At 56.7% G+C, this 17969-nt stretch overlaps 2 non-coding genes across 2 annotated transcripts; one reads left to right on the forward strand and one right to left on the reverse strand.

Annotated features, from left to right (window-relative positions):
* Positions 1-10391: 10391 nt before the first annotated feature.
* On the reverse strand, positions 10392-10464 carry TRNAF-GAA. Its single transcript has one exon. It is a non-coding gene; the product is annotated as a tRNA-Phe (tRNA).
* Positions 10465-17897: 7433 nt separating this feature from the next.
* On the forward strand, positions 17898-17969 carry TRNAD-GUC. Its single transcript has one exon. It is a non-coding gene; the product is annotated as a tRNA-Asp (tRNA).

The raw sequence follows: 17969 nt of genomic DNA on the forward strand, positions 1-17969 counted from the left end.
TCGGTGGTTTTTGTTGTCTGTCGTATTGATGTGCATGTGGGTCCTGTGTGATTTTGGTGGATGCCATATAGTTTTGTGTGTGTGTGTGTGTGTGTGTGTGTGTGTATGACTTTTGCATGCAGATTGTTTTTTGCTAAGTATTCTTTTGGTATGTGGTTTTTGTGCTTTCCTGTTGTGGGCTTTTGCTGTATTTTTTGGTGGGGATTTGTTCTTTCTGTGTTTTGTGTGGCTTTCCCTTATGTGTCTATGGCGCTGTGTGGGTTTGGTTTTTGTTTATGTCTGTGTGGGCCTGTGCAGTCTGTGATGGTCTCTTTCTCTCTGTTTGTATCTTCATGTGTAAATTCACTGGAACTTTTCAAACTCTCCACAGCTTTGCCAATTTTCACCAGGAATTTTACTCATTAACAAATTCTCTCTTGTTCCCTACCAGTTGGTGACCATTGCCCCAGGGGCCTGTCAGTCTCAGGGTCCTGATTTCCCATTGACCCTTCCCCCTTCTATTGGGACTGGGAACTAGCCAACCAAAAAAAACCCACTCAGTTTTAGTAAAGGGCCAACAGTCCCCTTATACAAGCTGGCCCTCTGAGGGAGGGATAACTCAGTGGTTTGAGTGTTGGCCTGCTAAACCCATGTTTGTAAGCTCAGTCCTTGAGAGGACCATTTAGAGATCTGGGATAAAAATCTGTCTGTGGATTAGCCCTGCTTTGAGCAGGGCATTGGACTAGATACCTCCTGAGGTCCCTTCCATCCCTGGTATTCTATGATAGGGTCACCAATGTTCAGAGAAACTAGCACAAGCTGGGCCCATGGTGTAATGCTGAAATCTGAGTTCAAATCTCAGTGGGACCTTGTGGTAAATCCCTGGAGAACCAAGTGCTTTCCTGTCTCCAGCTGTAGAAAAATGAGTTGTTTACCTTGTGCTGAGTGACTCATACCCACTGGAGCCAGGTCTTTGGTTGGAATGGGGTCTAGAAGTGGCTGTGGTTTGACTGGGTGTTTGGGATTTCTGATGCCCACAAGTTTGGCCCTTGTGCTTTCTACCACACTTTTCCTCTTCCCACATGGCATTTGAAGAAAGGAGTGTCAGGGCCAGGTTTCATAGTCAGGGAAAGGCAGGAGGGAGGAAGAGTCCCAGGCTGGAGCCCAGCACCTCTCCTCCTCTGGGCACCTAGGACAGAGGCGGCTGGTGCTGACAGCTCCAAGGGAAGCTTAAAAGCCACAGAGCAACCGAGGGCAGGGCAAGAGGAGGGGAGAACCATGCCTATGCGTGGCCAGCAGCAGCCACAGAGACACCCGGCCAGCCTGCCTCTGCTCCCTGCCATGCCGAACCCTCACTGAAAACCACCCGCAGCCAGCTGCTGATGCTCTGTGGCCAACATCAGAAGATGGTAGGAAAGCAGGGCCAGCCCCCCTGGTGGGGCCTCTGACCGTTCATACTCCAGGTGCTCACTTTGGCAGTGGGGCAGGAGATTTTACCCCAAGAGGCTTTTCCCCAGCTGGCGAGAAGCAGAGAAACACCCAGGCTCCCAAGGCGCTATGTAGCAACCCCCTCCAGCACAGGGACAGGTGCACATTTGGAAGAGGGAAACTGCTCCACACGCTAGCCCGGGCAGCCGCCCATTTTCTTTGGCAAGTCAGGAAGGGCAAAGGCGAGACTGGAAGCACCTGGGGCTCATGCCCCAGCCTTTGTGACGCCCAACCCCCAACTCCTTCCTGGGGCTCTAGCTGAAGCCAGAGCATTGGCCTGAGCGGCCAAGAAGAGGTTCCAGCCCTGAAGGGAGCAGGACGTTCAGCACAAAGGTAAAATTGCACAAGGAACTCGAACCCTCAATCGCCTGATCTGAAGTCAGACGCCTTATCCATTAGGCCACATGAGCAAAACCTTTCCAAGCAGTTATTTGGAAAAGGCAGACACTGTGTTTCTCAGGTCCGCTACTGAGGGGGGCCGAGACTCTCTGGGCACAAGAAGTCGAGTTCCCAGCGAGATGTGAGACAATTCTCTGGAGCCAGGTACAGGACTTGGCAGGGAGGCTCAGGCATGAGGGATTGGGGTGCAGCTGACGGACCGGCTGTCTAGGTGCTTAGATTTGGTCTCACTGAGGAGGAGGAGGAATCCTGCTGACAGGCAGTGGCTGTGGAGAAAAAATGGGATCTCCAGGCTGCTCAGGTCTCCTTCTTCCAGCTCCTCATCTGGCTGAGCTGCTCCACCGGCCTGGACAAGTCCTCTGCATGCACAGCAAATAGCCCAAGAGCCATTGCTGCCCAAACCTATGCTGGGGGGTGAGCTTCTGTCTTCCCTGTCCCATCTGTGCTAGAGCAAACCACTAGATTGAGAGAGACAGTCAACAACTATTAAGGCTAAGATTATATAAAGGGGGTCACAGAATTTGTGACTTTCAGAGATCTCAGTGACATTTTCCACCTCAGCCCTGGGGCAGCAAGACTGGAGCTGTCAGCCGGTGGGGGCCTCACAGCTATCAGGCACCAGTGTCGGAAGGGGCTCCCACAGGCCCATGCCACCACAGGTGGACCCCACAGCTCCCAGCTACTGTGAGCAGCGGGATGTCCCCAGAGCTCCCAGCTGTTGTGGGTGGATCCCAGAGCTCCCAGCCACCACATGTGACAGGGGGACCCTGGAGCTCCCAGTGGGGTGACCAGGTTATAAAGTCCGGTCAGCGGTGCTAAGGCAGGCTGGTCCCTATGTGTCCTAGGGCACCGCGCTGCGCCCTAGAAGTGGCCAGTAGGTCCCCCCTGCTGCACCGCTGACCAGGAGCCGCCCGAGGTAACTCTCCACCCGAACCCCTGCCCCAGCCCTGAATCCCCCGAAACCCAGAGCCCCCTCTTGCACCCCAGAGCCCTCACCCCCCTGCCCCAGCCCAGAGCTTCCTCCCACACCTGGAACCCCTCATCCCTGTCCTCACCCCAGAGCCATCACCCCATCCTGGATCCCGACCCCCTGTCTCAACCCACAGCCCCCTCCTGCACTCTGAATCCCTCAGCCCCACCCTGCAGCCTGGAGCCCCCCCTCCACCCCAAACCTCTCATCTCCCCACAGCGCCCACAGGCAGACCCTGGAGCTCCCAGCAGCCATGGGTGGCCGGGGATCCCCCACAGCCCCACACCACTGTGTATGGACCCTGCAGCTCCCAGCCGCTGTGGATGGACCCAGGATTTCCCAAGAGACATTGATGGTGTGAGGACCCATGTCATTGCTAATAGACCCTGCAGCTCCAAAGACCCTGGAGCTCCCAGCTGCCACAGGCAAGAGAGGGAGCCCCCAGTGCTCAGACACTGCGGGCAGAGCCTGGAGTTCCCAGTCACCGGGGGAGGGTGCTGGGGAGGGGGGTGAGGAGAAGCCACAGCCCCCGGCCATTGCAGATGGCCCCGTAGCTCCCAGCCGCCACGGGCGGATGCCAGAGATCCCAGCTGCCACCTATATAACAGAGTTCAAAAGAGAACTAGATAAATTAACAGAGGACAGGTCCATCAAGGGCTATTAGCCAGGGAGGGCAGGGATGGTGCCTGTAGCCTCTGTTTGCCAGAAGCTGGGAATGGGCGGCAGGGGATGGATCACTTGATGATTCCCTGCTCTGTTCATTCCCCCTGGAGCACCTGGCACTGGCCGCTGTCAGAAGACAGGAGGATACTGGGCTAGATGGACTTTGCGTCTGAACCAGTCTGGCCGTTCTTATGTTCTTAGAAAGAGCTTCCGGCCGCTACGGGCAGAAACCATTACCCAGCGACCGGCAGAAAACAGCCTGCTCTGCGGGGACGGACTTGCACACTTGGGATGTTAGTGCAAAAAACTCCTCCTGGGCTGAGTAAAGGGCAGAGACCTGCCCTCAGCCTGCCCTGAGTGAGGGGTCACCCAAACCGAGCCTCACTCGCCAGCAGGTGTCACGCTTCTGCCTGGGGAAAAGGCAACACGCCCCCACTCCCCAGCTCTGCGAGGGCAGAGAGCCAATGAGAACTTCTATTGAAAGGGAAAGAGAATCAAGCCTGAGTTTGGGAAAACCCCACAACCACATTCAAATCTATGCTCATCAGCAACCCCCACCCCCACCCCAGAGTACGCTGGGCAGTGCTGTGCCTCAGTTTCTCACCTTGCGGTGTGACAGGCCAATCCAATGTTCCTTTAACAGACCCCTCTGCTCTCCTCCCCCAACCCCCACTCCCCTTGGGCAGCAACGCCCCAGGGGTGGAGGAGGGAGGGGAAGGCATCAAGCGAAACCGCAGCTTCGACACTCCTTCAACTGGCTCTCGGTTTGCCCTGGTCACTCTGCGTCGCTGCCGCTCCACGGCATTGTCCGTCACCCTGCTGCTGAGAGCTCCTGTGTCGCCACTTCCCCTGCTGCCCCCTGCCTGTCTCCTGCAGCCTCTGCGCGGCCACCTAGTGGGGGAACCTCACTACAAGTGCAGCCTGGGCAGCCTCGTTCATTGCAACACCATGGGCAGGGCGTGAACCGCCAGCTGGGGGAGACTAACGCCCTGCCCCGCCCCTTCCACCTGAGGCCCCGCCCCTTCTGCGAACACCCCTGTGCCCAGCGTACACCAGCCCTTAGATCCCTCTGGGTATTTCAATGCAGGCACTGACCTGTGAGAGGAAAACATCAGCTCGCAAACACAGAGACTGAATTCCCCACATTTAATCTCGCTGCACTTTCCAGAAAGTCACAACATTCATTTAATTCTTGCTAGGACAGAGAAAAAAATAAGTGACACTAAGTTTTTGGCTTAGTTAAATAAAATTAAGTGTTTAATTAATACAGTAAAACTATGTCCTGGTTCTGCTAAATAACACCACAACGTGAAATAAGAACAGAGACAAACCTTGTCAGTGATGACTAATTTCGCAAATGATCTTCCCATTATTAATTTCCACACTGCCCCCGTTGGAGGTCTGGGCACCTCCAGTGTCACTGCTCTGCATTCACCTTCCCTTTAGAATTGTTCTCGGACATTCCCAAATTTGGAAAATTGTGCAGTTCACAATGTGAATAGTGACCCCGGTTCCTTCCTGCACCTGCTCTACTGTGCTCCACAGCAGTTTCTCCCCCTGCAGAGTCACCCCAGCACTGCAGTGCAGCTGCCCAGGGCTTTGCAAAAATTAATAATACAGAGTTTGGAGGAAAGTAAACATTTGGGAGTTGTGGAAATAGCAAAAGGCAACAGTTGTGGTGTTACAAGAAGGCAGTTTTTGGTTTAATAATAAAACCCAGTTATATAAATGTAACTGTATGTGCAGCTCTGTGCACTCACGTTGGATGGAAGCTTAGTAATTAAATTATACAAGAGGGTCAGGTAAAGTGGCTACTTGCACCACTATGTTTTGTCCCGTGAAGCCTTTACAGCCATTCTGAGGGGAAATGGGCCCTTTGCCCACAGAAATGGTCTATAGGGGACGGCTGCAGGCAGCAGGCGGAGAGATAATCTCATCAAAATGATTTGACTCCTGGGTAATGTAAGTAAAATCACTAAGGGAATGTCCGGGGTTTCTATTGGCACTTAACTTGCCTGCCCCTGGCTGGCTCTGGTTGTACAAGATGGACGTGTAATCGGGGTACAGTTGTGTAAAAAGAATTATTGCAGTGCAAGGGATGTTAGACAAAACAAAATGGTGTGTGTGTAATTGTGTAAGGTTTTAAAAACCTACACTGAGACTTATGGTTTGTAATATAATGTTCTGAAGGTTAAACTATGGAAGGAATGTGTGTTTTCCCAGGATGTGTGCAGTGTATATTGGAGAAGGGGTAAAAGAAATGCAAACAAAACATGGTACTTAATTCAAACCCTATTAGGGCTCCAAAGGGAGCCACAATAGGCTGTGGTTTCTTTTTCAGATCTGTGTGTTTTGAAGCAGAAGATGAAAGTGGAAAGGAATCAGAACTCGGGTGGAAGTTGATTGTGTCCCTTTTAAGACAGTCTCTGAGCTGCTGATGGCTTTGGATCCAAAAGCCAAGCCCGAAAGCCGGTGTGAATGCAAATGACCTAGCTGATGGGGGAAGGAGAGAACTGCCCATCAGTGGCAGCACAAAGGAGCTGCAAATAATAAATACATCTGGTCAGCAAACAAGATACTGGAAGACTCAGATTGTGGCCCTACAGGAAAGGGAGGTGAAAAAACAAGTCAAGCCTGAAAATAAGGGGGACAGGTTAACCCTAAGGGGTGTGTGTGTGTGTGTGTGTGTGTACAGTGCTAAAGCTAAATCTGAAGCTGTCTCTCAGCTGTTACCTGAGGATAAACTTAAAGCTTAGTACAGCAGAGAAACTATTGCAAACTGGGTCTGTTGTACAAGAGGGGAAACTGAGGCACACCACTTCATGAATTTCATAAATGATCCGCGAGTGGGGTAATTCACTATCTGACGATAGAACTAAATAAGGACAGCCTGGAGGGAATTCTTCTGTTTTTCCTGCAATTAGCAAGGAAATTTGTAAAAGGAAGTGGTATTATTATTATTAAGCACTAATCTGTCCCACCGGGGGTGTGTGTGGAAATTGTTTCTTTTGTTTTTCAGACACTCTACAAGCAAGCTGGTGCCAGCAAAAGACTAACCCAGAATACCATGAATCTATGTTTTGTCTGTGGTGTTTGTCTTGTTGTTAGCATTGTTGTGTTTCAATGAACAGAAAACCTCATGACATGAGTGGGGATGGCTTCAAAAGGCTGACCTGGGGGAAGATGTGGATGGAAATTCAAAATGCTCGACTAGGAGGCCAGCACCTGTGTAATAGCTACCGTGGTATCTGGAAGTGAATCGGCAGCTAAGGTGGGCCCCACAAGCCCTATGGGAATAATGAGAAGGGGATTTGCTCCCTGGGAATCAATGGAGGGGTGTGTAAAATGGTGTAAATCCAGAGAAGATGTTTGACTGTGCCCCTCCCTGATGGCCGTGGAGGAGCACACCCAATGGCCCGTGGCAAGGGGTGGACAATTGGGTGTCTGTGTATGAGGTGTTTTGCTGGAAATGTACATATTACTGGGGGCATAATTACACCAGCCCCTAACCAAACTCCACACTACACACTGCTCTCTGGGCTTTGGCGCACAGATAGATCTGTGAATCTTACTGCTGTGAATAATCGAACCAGCGCATACAGCCTGATTCCACACCATGTGGTTAAGTTGGTTTGGACAATAACCCATTTCTCTGTGGACATTCAATGGACTTATGATATGGACAAAAGCACGAAAACCTGCAGCGGCAGCGTATTGCAGCTGCCAGCAACTGGGCATGTTAAGAGCTTGACCCCGTCGAAGGACGAGAGGAGGTGTTTCGGGGGTGGCCAGGATGTTGGACCATGCTGGAGTGCTCAGGTCTCTCGGTGTTGTTGTGGATTATTACAGCGGCTGGTGTATTGCTAAGTATACTTGTGTTACGTTGCCTAAGGAAATAACCTAGAAGTAATGGAGTAAGCCCCTCCCCCCTGTACTAGACAACCTGGACCCAACCTTCCCGGGCCCACTATAGTGGGAAGTCTGGAACACTAATTGGAACCGGTGTGGCACGCCCGTACGAGAGAAGGTGCAGGGCACTGCACTACGCACGGGGCAGTGGGACAAATGGAATATCAACACCTTCCACCTTGAGGCCTGGCCCTATCAGGAAATGTGTCACCATATGTCCTATGTCTTGCTAAGGGGGAGAATGGGAACAGGGACACAGGCAAGGCTCTGTGGCGTCAGGGCTGGGATGGGGACACTGAGGAAGGAAACTGGAATCGTTGCTTGCTGGAAGTTCAACCCAATAAACATCTCATTGTTTGCACCTTCGGACTTTGGGTATTGCTGCTCTGTGTGTACGCAAGAAGAACCCAGTAATGGGATAAACCCTCTAACACTAACATCTAACACACATTTGAACCTCTTCTTTTCACACTGTTGCTCATTCTCAGGGGCTGCTTTGTCTCCAGACAGATCCATTCTCTTTCAGTAGAAGCAGCAAAGAATCCTGTGGCACCTTATAGACTAACAGACGTTTTGCAGCATGAGCTTTCGTGGGTAAATACCCACTTCTTCGGATGCACCCACGAAAGCTCATGCTGCAAAACGTCTGTTAGTCTATAAGGTGCCACAGGATTCTTTGCTGCTTCTACAGAACCAGACTAACACGGCTACCCCTCTGATATTCTCTTTCAGGACAGCCTTGCTCTTTCCATCTGTTTCACTCACTGAGGTGTCAGAGTAAACACACCCCTTCCCTCTTGTCTCAGACAAACACTAGTATTAACTGTTTGCTACTGATGGGTTTAGAAAGCATTTGTCAAGGTGCCATTTCTGGGGGATTGTTCCCAAGATCCAGTATTTTGTGTTCAAACATCTCCCAGCTTCCTTGGTGAAAATAAGGCCAAAGTTTCCTTGCAATATACAGGAAGAAGGTAGTTTTTCACCCCAGATGGGATTCAAACCCACAATCTCTATCTTAGAAAGCCATTGCCTTGTCCATTAGGCCACTGGGGCCCTGATGGAAGAATGGAAATTCCATCTCCTAAATGCATATTTCTCATATTAACTTGGAAGCCAAATATCCTCTTTCTGCACCTTACAGAAATGTCTGCATCCCCTGGCAGCGAGGCTACTGGGCAGGTCGCTTACAGAGCTGAGCACCACCTTTCTGCCAGCCATCTTTAGAGAAGAAGGCTCTTTCCCCTGACAGCCACACACAGCGCTGCCCAGCATCCCGAGAGCCTCCCTCGTGTTCTCCCGCAGCAGCCGCCTGCCGGTGTGGGTGGGAAAAGGGGACCAGGAAGCACTGCAGCCTCAGGCCGGGACAGGAGGCCCTCGCCACGCCCAGGCCTGCCTCTTGCCTTCAGCCCAGGCAGCCAGAGGTGCCGGGGAGCTCCCTGGCAGGCCGCCGCCTCAGCCAGGAAATAAGGAAAAGGCGATGAATGAAGAAGTCAGGAAACAACAAGGAAATGAAGAGGTTTGTCGAATGGGTTTCTGCCCAATTTACCATCTTCTCAGCTACCGCTCAGAGTTAAAGACCTAAAGTCGACCTATCGGCATAAGCACAGATGGTTAGGTGGGAATTAAAAGGAGCTGCTGTCATAAGTGTTAGGTGCCTGCAAGCAGCTTGCAGACTGTTTAAAAACACCGCAATTAGAGGCTCAGATGAAACGTTTGCCCTAAATCAGAAACGACAATAGGAGGACCAGCAGAACGCCACTCTAGGTAAATGGCAGAGTAATGGAGGCTGTTAGAGGCAAAAAGTCATTCCTCAAAATTTGGAAATCAGATCCTAGTGAGGATAATAGGAAGGTGCACAAACTCTGGCCTGTTAAGTGTCAAAGTGTAACAAGTCGGGCCAAGAAAGAATCTGAGAAGCAACATGCTAAAGACACAAAAGCTAAGCATAAATCCAGTCAGTGCGAGTCCTGGTCTGTCCCCGCAGAAAGGTGAACCCCCCTCTGTGGCTGGAGTGAGCTCCTCTAAGCCAACCTCACTACAGACCTGTGCCAGGTAGTGCTCATTGTAAAAATGTTTCCTCTGACGGTTGGGAAAACGGGACCAGCGGTGCTCAGGCCGGCTGACACAATTAAAATCCCCCCCAACAACAAACATCATGCAGTCCAGAGGAAGGGAGCCTTTGATCTTCCCTCTCATGCCTTAACTGGGGACCATACACACTAATATAGCAGTAACCAGTGCCACAGAGCACAAAGCCCACCAGTAATGCCCTCCCTGGTCGGAGCTCCACCTCCTTCTGTACTCGCACCGCGAATGTGAAGAAAAAGACTCCAACCCCATCATTCTTCCCTGGCCAGGAGGCCCTTCCACCAATCACCCTCTGCCCATCAAGCTACCCTAGAGTCATGAATGTGCATTTCCTGAACACTCACCATGTCCAAGTCCAGCTGCTCCAAGGCACTGAACATCAAGCCCCTCCTCCTGGGCCCCCAAATCCCTGCTACCTTCCACACGGCCACTTTTACAGATGCCCCTTCCCTGGTACTGCCCTTGCTCAGCTGCACAGAGGAGTTTTCATCCCCAATCCCTGCCTGTCACTGCCCAGCAGCCCTCTGGCACCATTTGTGAGGGTCACCCTGCCTTGCTCTCTCCCTGCCGTGTTGGAAAAGACAGCTCCCATCTCTCCTTGTTAAAGGTCAGGTGGGCCAACTAGGGGCAGAAGCCCATTCTATGTTTTCCTACTGCAGAGCCCAAGATCAGAGACTCACCTTCAGTGCCACCCACAGGGGAGGCAAGTGGGGTAATTTGCCCCAGGCCCCATGAGAATACAGTATTGCAACTTTTTTTTAATGGAAGGGGCCCCCAAAATTGCTTTGTTCCAGACCCCCTGGATCCTCTAAGGCAGCCCTGCTCATCTTGGGTGCAGACACCACTGTGCTCCCAGAGAACAAGCTGCCCCTGCACAAAGGGGGATGAAAGGACCTGCCAAAGCCTGGGATTGAACCAAGGACCTTTAGATCTTCAGTTTAACGCTCTCCCAACTGAGCTACTTTAGCAGCTGTGTGGTAGCATTTTGGCCTGTTGCTTCTTTGCCCGGGAGGTTTTTGCAGCAGTTGCACACAAAAAGGACGTCATTGTGTGTGGCCCATGAAGACAAGACTCACTTTTGCCTGCCTTGCTCAGCTTGACTTGCTGCCTCACCCTGTTCCTGCCCTAGTGCCCGGGTTGACCTGGTGGTGGAAGGGGACTGGGGGCCAGTGGCGTGGGGAGGAGGTTGAGCTGGACCCTGAGCTAGACGAGACCCTGGCGGTGAGAGTCTGGCCACCACTTGCCACCCCCCCCCCGTTGTCCTGGCTTCCCCCACTGGGCGTCATGTCGGGAGGGACGTGGGGCTTCTGCCTCCCCTCCCCGATTTTCACACCGCAGAGGAGTGCGAACAGGAAAACGAACGGCTGCTCCACACCCCACCGGAGGAACCCGACGCCCTTAGCTGTGGGGAGTAAGAAGTGGCTGTTGGCTGACAGGGCCTGTCCCCGAGCAGCTGGAACAGCAGCTGCCGCCTCCCCCTCGGCTCCAGGCTGTGGGAAATGCTCATTGCCTGGCTGCATGGGCGGATGCTGCTCCGTGCTCTGGAGAGCGTCTGTATTGCTCTGCCAGTCTGGTAAGGTCCCAAGTGCCCCCTCCGGCCTGGCAGCTGAGAGTCTGTGCAGACATCAGTCTCCCTGCCAGCCCCACAGGCAGCAGCAGCGCCAGCCCCCCAGCACCACAGGGGCACTCAATGCACTTCCTGTGGGGAAATGGCTCCTTGGCATCCAGCTGCTAGAGTGAGAGCCAGGAGAGAGCAGTGTCTGGCTCACCGGGGGGGAGAGAAGAGAAGAGACCTGGTGAGTGCGGATCTCCCTCAGCCTCCCCCGCAATGCTGGTCAGTTTTATTGTCACTGTGATAGTCGGTGCTTCCCTCAAGGGCCGGCCCTAGAGGGGTGCAGGGCCCAGGACAAATCCCCCCCCTTTCTACCCCAGGCCCTGCCCCTACTCCAACCCCTCCCTTCCCATCTCTTCCCACCCTGCGCCTTCCTGCCCCATTCCTCTCCCTCCCCCACCTCTTCCTCTCCCTGCTCCTCCCCGTCCCCCGCCAGCCCCCCCCCCCTGCACCCCACTGAAAAGCTGAACACCTTTTTTTTCCTCTGTTGGTTCTGCAGCCCCGTAGCTCCCATGGAGTCGCTGACTTGGCTCCTTTCACACTCTAGAGAGAGGAGCAGAACCAGGGCTATGGCTGATGACCATAGGCGGCAGGTTATATCAATGTGCGGTGCCCGGGTTCCAGGAATATTCAGGGCCAGGTGCCCTGCTCCAGCAATAGTTGGAGCTGGGTCTCTCCCCCAGCCCTGCCTGGATCGGGCCCCGGCCCCCGCAGGTCTCCCCCCACCGCCGCGACCCTGCCTGGAGGAGGTCTCAGCCCCCGCCTGTCACCGCCCCCCCTGGCCGCATGTCCCCCCGCCGTGCCGCATCCCTGCCTGACAGAAATAAGCGCGCGCCTCTCCCCTGCCTGCTCTGTGCTGCCAGAGGGCTCCGGGCAGAACTGCTGTCTGCCTCCCCAGGGTCCTAGCGCCTGCCCTCCACTAATGGCAAGGCAGGCTGCCCTTACCCTGCGCCTCTCCAATGCCCCAAACCCTCAGCCCCAGCCAGAGCCCTCATCCCCCCTGCACCCTAATCCTCTGCCCCAGCCCTGAGCACCCCCACATCATGAACCCCTCATCCTCAGCCCCACAGCCCTCACCCCTGTACTCCCTCCTATCCCCAAACTCCCTCCCCACAAGGTGCACCCCTCCCCAGGGCCGCCCAGAGGATTCCGGGGGCCCGGGGTATTCGGCGGCGGGGGGCCCTTCCGTTCTGGGACCCGCCGCCGAAGTGCCCCGAAGACCCGCGGTGGGCCCCCCCCCCCGCCGCCGAATTACCGCCGAAGCGGGACCCGCCGCCTAAGCGCAGCCCGGTCTTCGGCGGAGGCGGGCCCCCACCACGGGTCTTCGGGGCACTTCGGCGGCGGGTCCCGGAAGGGAAGGGCCCCCCGCCGCCGAATTACCGCCGAAGACTGGGCTGCACTTCGGCGGCGGGTCCCGCTCCGTCTTCAGAGGCAATTCGCCAGCGGGGGGTCCTTCCGCCCCGGAGCGGAAGGACCCCCCGCCGGCGAAGACCGGGAGCAGAAGAAGCTCCTGCGCCCGGCCCCGCAAGAGTTTTCCGGGCACCCCGGAGCGAGTGAAGGACCCCGCTCCAGGGGCCCCGAAAAACTCTGGTGGGGTCCCCTGTGGGGCTCGGGGCCTGGGGCAAATTGCCCCTCTTGCCCCCCCCTCTGGGTGGCCCTGCCCCTCCCCCTTCCCACATACCCCTTCCCAACCCCAAACTCTCTCCCAAAGCCTGCACCCTTCACCCGCTCCTGCACACCCACCCCCCGCCCCAGCCCAGAGCCTGCACCCAGCATCCAAACTCCATCCCAAAGCCTGCACCCCTCCTGCACCCTAATCCCCAGCCCAGGATCTGCACCCCAGACCTCCCCCGCCGAGCCCCCTCCCAGAGCCTTAGGCAGGTGGGGGCAGAGTTTGAGGGGGTGGAGTTGGGAGGTGGGTTCTGGGCACCACCAAAATTTTTACAAACTTGCCATCCATGGCTGCAGCTGGCCGATATGAGCGGGAGCTCTGAGTGAAGGGAGGGGCGGCCTCCCCTGACATTTTTGCAGCCTGCAGAGAATGGAGACAAAGCAGGGGGATGAGGGGATTCAGGGCAGGACCCGCGGATCTGATAGTGCAGGACCACAGTCGCTGGAGGAGGAGAGAGAGTCCCGCAAGAGGAAGCCGCTGGTGGGAAGCAATAAGTGCAGAGTGCAAACCAGCCAGCTGAGAGTCACAGGGGTCTAGAAAATGAAATAGCAGCAGGTCCCATGAGCAGCACTCAGGACTTTGAATCTGAGTTCAAATCTCAGTGGGACCTCTTGGAGATATGTGGGCTTGCTGCAAAGCTCTGGAGCTCAGTGTGCTTGGCAGGGGCGGCTCTAGACATTTCGCTGCCCCCAGCATGCCACAGGGGGAGCTCTGCTGGTCACTGGTCCTGTGGCTCCAGTGGATCCTCCGCAGGCATGCTGTCCCAAGTGCGTGCTGGGGCCTGGAGCCACCCTTGGTGCTTGGCTACCCTCTCTCAGGATGAACTAGAGTGAAGTTTTTTCCCTCCTGCTGAGTGTGGGGGAGTCAGGCCCTGCACGCCCGGGCTCCCTGCCGATTCACCAGGACTCTCAGCCAGCCAGTAAAGTAGAAGGTTTATTTAGACGACAGGAACACAGTCCAACACAGGTCTTGCAGGCACAGATAACAGGATCCCCCCCTGTTAGGTCCATCTTGGGGCCCCACAGCCCCCCTCGGGGATCAGAGCCCTGTCTCCCTGCTTCCCTTCTTTTCCCAGCCAGCTCCAGTCTGCCCAACCCCCTCCGGCCTCTCCTCTCTGCTCAGCTTCTCTCCCGGCCCAGGAGGTCACCTGACCCCTTTGTCTCCAACACCTTTAGCCAGCACCTTTGTAGGGAGGGGCCCGGCCATCAGTTGCTAGGAGACAGAGTGTCAGGCATTTGCTGCATGGACTTTTGCTGCTAGATACTTAGGATCTGTACCCAGCCCCCAGTAAGACCAGTCCCACTTCGTCACACCTCTCCCCCCTTCGAGACCGAACTGAGCGGGGTCACTCCAGCCAGTGACCTGGGGAGGTTCGAACCCACCTACATTCCCATGGCTGTCCCAGGGTCCCCCCCGTTCTGGGGGGAGAGTTACCCCAGGTCATTCCAGTTTCCTGGCCCCCTGTAGGTCGGGGGAACTCGAGGACACTTGCAGGTTGCAGGGGGGAAGCCTTATGCCGCCCGTGCCCTTTCCCCACCCCAATACCCCTGGGGTGCACGCGGGGCTGGGGCCTTCTCCCCACATTCCAGTCTGGGGAGCCGTGATTCGGGCTCTCTCGGTTCAGAGCCCCCCTTTTGACCCTGGCCCCCCTCTGGACAGGCTCCTCGGGGCGGGGCAAGGGTCTTACCACCATCTTCCCCCTGTCCCGGGCCTTCCTCCCCCTCTGGCAGAAGTCACAGGAGCGGCAGTGCTGCCGGACATGGGCAAAGACCCCAGGCCAGTAAAAGCTCCGTAGCAGCTTCTGCTGGGTACGCCAGGCTCCCTGGTGCCCTGAGGGGGGAATGTCATGGGCCTGGCACAGCAGCTGGTGGTGATACTCCTGGGGTACCACCAGCTGCCTCCTGATCCCCCCTGACTCCATTTTCCCTGGGGGAGCCCATTCTCGGTACAGGAGCCCCTTCTCCCACAGGAACCTTTTCCGGCCACCTCGTCCCATGGTCTGTCCCCCCCCGAGGCTGGCCAGGTCCCCTATCCTCCGCAAGGAGGGGTCTTCCCGCACCGCGGCCTGGTACTCAGCCGCTGGGGCAGGGCCGGGGATCTGCTCTCTCTCACCGGCTGGGTCTGAGGGCACAGCCTCTCTGAGCCCTGTCCCTGGGTGTTCCCTCCCCACAGGGTCAGGGTCCGGTGCCTCGGGCAGACTATCTCCCCCGGTGTCAGGGTGCAGAGCCCTGCGTCGACTCTGACTACGGTTCACGGCCAGGGCACCCCGGGTGTTACTGGGCCAGTCCTCGAGATCCCCCCCCCATTAACACCTCCGTGGGCAAATGTGGGTGCACCCCCACGTCCTTGGGGCCCTCCTTGTCCCCCCACTTCAGGTGTACCCTCGCCACAGGCACCTTGAATGGGGTCCCGATCACACCCCTCAGGGTCAGGTAGGTGTTGGGCACCATCCGATCTGAGCCCACCACCTCAGGCCGGGCCAGCGTCACCTCTGCGCCCGTGTCCCAGTACCCAGTGACCTCCCTCCCGTCTACCTCCAGGGGAACAAGGCACTCACTCCGGAGGGGCAGCCCTGTGCCCACCCTGTAAACCCAAAACTCAGGGCGGGGAGCATCCAGCCCCTCGGAGGGGCCAACCCGGGGCCCCCCTCCCTCCTTCGCAGGTGGTACGCGGCCAGCTCCCCTTTCCTGCGAACGCTGCCCCTCATCCGGCTGGGTCTCTACCAAGTTGACCCGGTGTGGGGTTGGTCTGCTCAGTTTGGCCCGGGGCTTGGGGCACTGGGCCCGTATGTGGCCTTGTTGGCCACATTGATAGCAGCCCACGTCCCGTGGGTCCCCTCGAGTGGGACGGCTGGACCTGGCACTGGCCGTTCCCTTTGGGAGGGGGTTCTCCCGATTCCCCTTTTGGGTGGTCTCAGGATGACTCTCTCTCTGCGTCGCGACGGGCCTGTTCCTTTGGGGTTCCTCCCTGCCACCCCCCAACCGGCTCTTCACATAGTCATCGGCCAGCCGCCCTGCATGTCACGGGTTCTCTGGCTTTTGGTCCCTTAACCAGAGCCTCAGGTCAGATGGGCACTGCTCATACAGCTGCTCCAGTACCAGCAGTTTAATCACGTCCCCCGGCGTCTGGGCCCCATTTGCCCACTTGCTGGCGTATCCCTCCATGCGGACGGCCAGTTGCAGATAGGAGACCTCAGGGGTTTTATCCTGACTCCGGAACCTCTCCCGGTACATCTCAGGGGTCAGGCCAAACTCACGCAGCAGGGCCTGCTTGAATGGTTCGTAGTTCCCTTTCTCCTCCTCTCCCAGCTGGCCGTACAATGCCATGGCTTTGGGGTCCAGTAAGGGGGTGAGAACCCGGAGCCTGTCCGCAGGATCCACCTGGTGCAGCTCGCAGGCCGTCTCAAAGGCATCCAGGAAGTCATCCATGTCCTCCCCCTCCTTGCGCGGGGCCAGGATGGACTTATCAAAGCTCCGCGCCGTCCTGGGCCCCCCCTCACTCACCGCAGCCTGGGGCCTGCTGCCCCCCAGCCTCGCCAGGTCCAGCTCATGGTGACTCTGTCGCACCTTCTCCTTCCGGTCATGTTCCCTCTGTCGCGCCTCATGTTCCCTCTGTTCCTTACGATCCTCCAGCTCTCTCAGTTTTATCTCTCTCTCCCATTCCAGCCGCTGGCGCTCCATGGATGAGCGTCGCCGAGACGATCCCCTGCTGGGGGGTGAGCTTCGCCGGGAGGATCCCCTGCTGGCTGGGGGGGTCACGGCGCCCTCGGTGCTCGTTGGGCTCCTCCTTCCCCCCCCCCCCAGGCATAGGAATGGGGGGTCTCGGGACACCCTCAGCAGCCGGCTGACCACTCCCAGTCGGGCCAGACACTGGTACCTGGGCTGCATCTGCCTGGCTGCTTCCCTCAGAGACAGGGATCGGTTCATTCCTGCGATCTTCCTCCTCCAGCCGGGCAATCAGCTGGTCCTTGGTGAGCTTCCCACTGCGCAGCCCCCTGTGCTTGCAAATCTCCACCAGGTCGCACCTGCGCCGCTTGGCATACATCTTCCTGTTGGCCACTCGCAGGCCGGGGTGCTCGCCGCTCCCCACAGGTTCCAGGGGGACTCCTAGTGTGCCAGTCCTTGAGGTCACTCCCTCTCTGCCAGGGTTGAGCTGCAGACTCCTCCGCCCCTGGGACCGCTCGCTGCGATCCCCCGGGGGACCCTGTTACTGCAAAGTCCTGCTCTCTGGTCACACTCTCCCAGGGGTTAATCGCCCCTTCGTTTTACTGCTCCCAAGTCACTTACTGCAGGAAGCACCGTCCACGGGGTGCAGCCGATCCCACCGCTGCCACCAGTTGTCACGGAGTGTGGGGTAGTCAGGCCCTGCACCCCCGGGCTCCCTGCCGATTCACCAGGACTCTCAGCCAGCCAGTAAAGCAGAAGGTTTTTTAGACGACAGGAATACAGTCCAACACAGGTCTTGCAGGCACAGATAACAGGATCCCCCCTGTTAGGTCCATCTTGGGGTCTCACAGCCCCCCTCGGGGATCAGAGATCTCTCTCTCTGCTTCCCCCCTGTTCCGCAGCCAACTCCAGTCTGCCCAACCCCCTCCGGCCCCTCCTCTCTCCTCCCCTTCTCTCCCAGGCCAGGAGGTCACCTGACCCCTTTGTCTCCAACACCTTCAGACAGAACCTTTGTAGGGAGGGGCCCGGCCATCAGTTGCTAGGCAACAGAACGTCAGGTATTTGGCTGCCTGGCCTTTTGCTGCTAGAAACTTAGGATCTGTACCCAGCCCCCAGTAAGACCAGTCCCACTTCGTCACACCTGAAGTGTGGAAGGGGGAGGGTGTCAAGAGGAGGTTTTGAGAGGAAAAAAGGTGCTGCTGAGCTGGCAGGTGAGGGCAAGATCCCAGGCGGGTGTTGTGTGAGGAGCTGTGTAGGCCCGAAAAGGCGTCCGGCTGGGCCAGGGCAGGTGAGGAGGGCCAGGGCTTTTCCCAGGGCTGTTGCTGCGGCCAAAGCCTTTGGGAAGCAGAAGAGGGCCAGGGGTGCTGTTGCCTATTGGGGCCCATGTGACGGTGTAGGTGTACGCTGACCATAGCTGGTCTGTTGGAGCTGGGGCCCCTCCCCGTGCCCCTTTCCTCGTTAGTATAGTGGTGAGTATCCCCACCTGTCACGTGGGAGACCGGGGTTCAATTCCCCGATGGGGAG

This window comes from Mauremys mutica, chromosome 14 (genome assembly GCF_020497125.1).
Source record: "Mauremys mutica isolate MM-2020 ecotype Southern chromosome 14, ASM2049712v1, whole genome shotgun sequence".
Classification (NCBI taxonomy): domain Eukaryota; kingdom Metazoa; phylum Chordata; order Testudines; family Geoemydidae; genus Mauremys; species Mauremys mutica.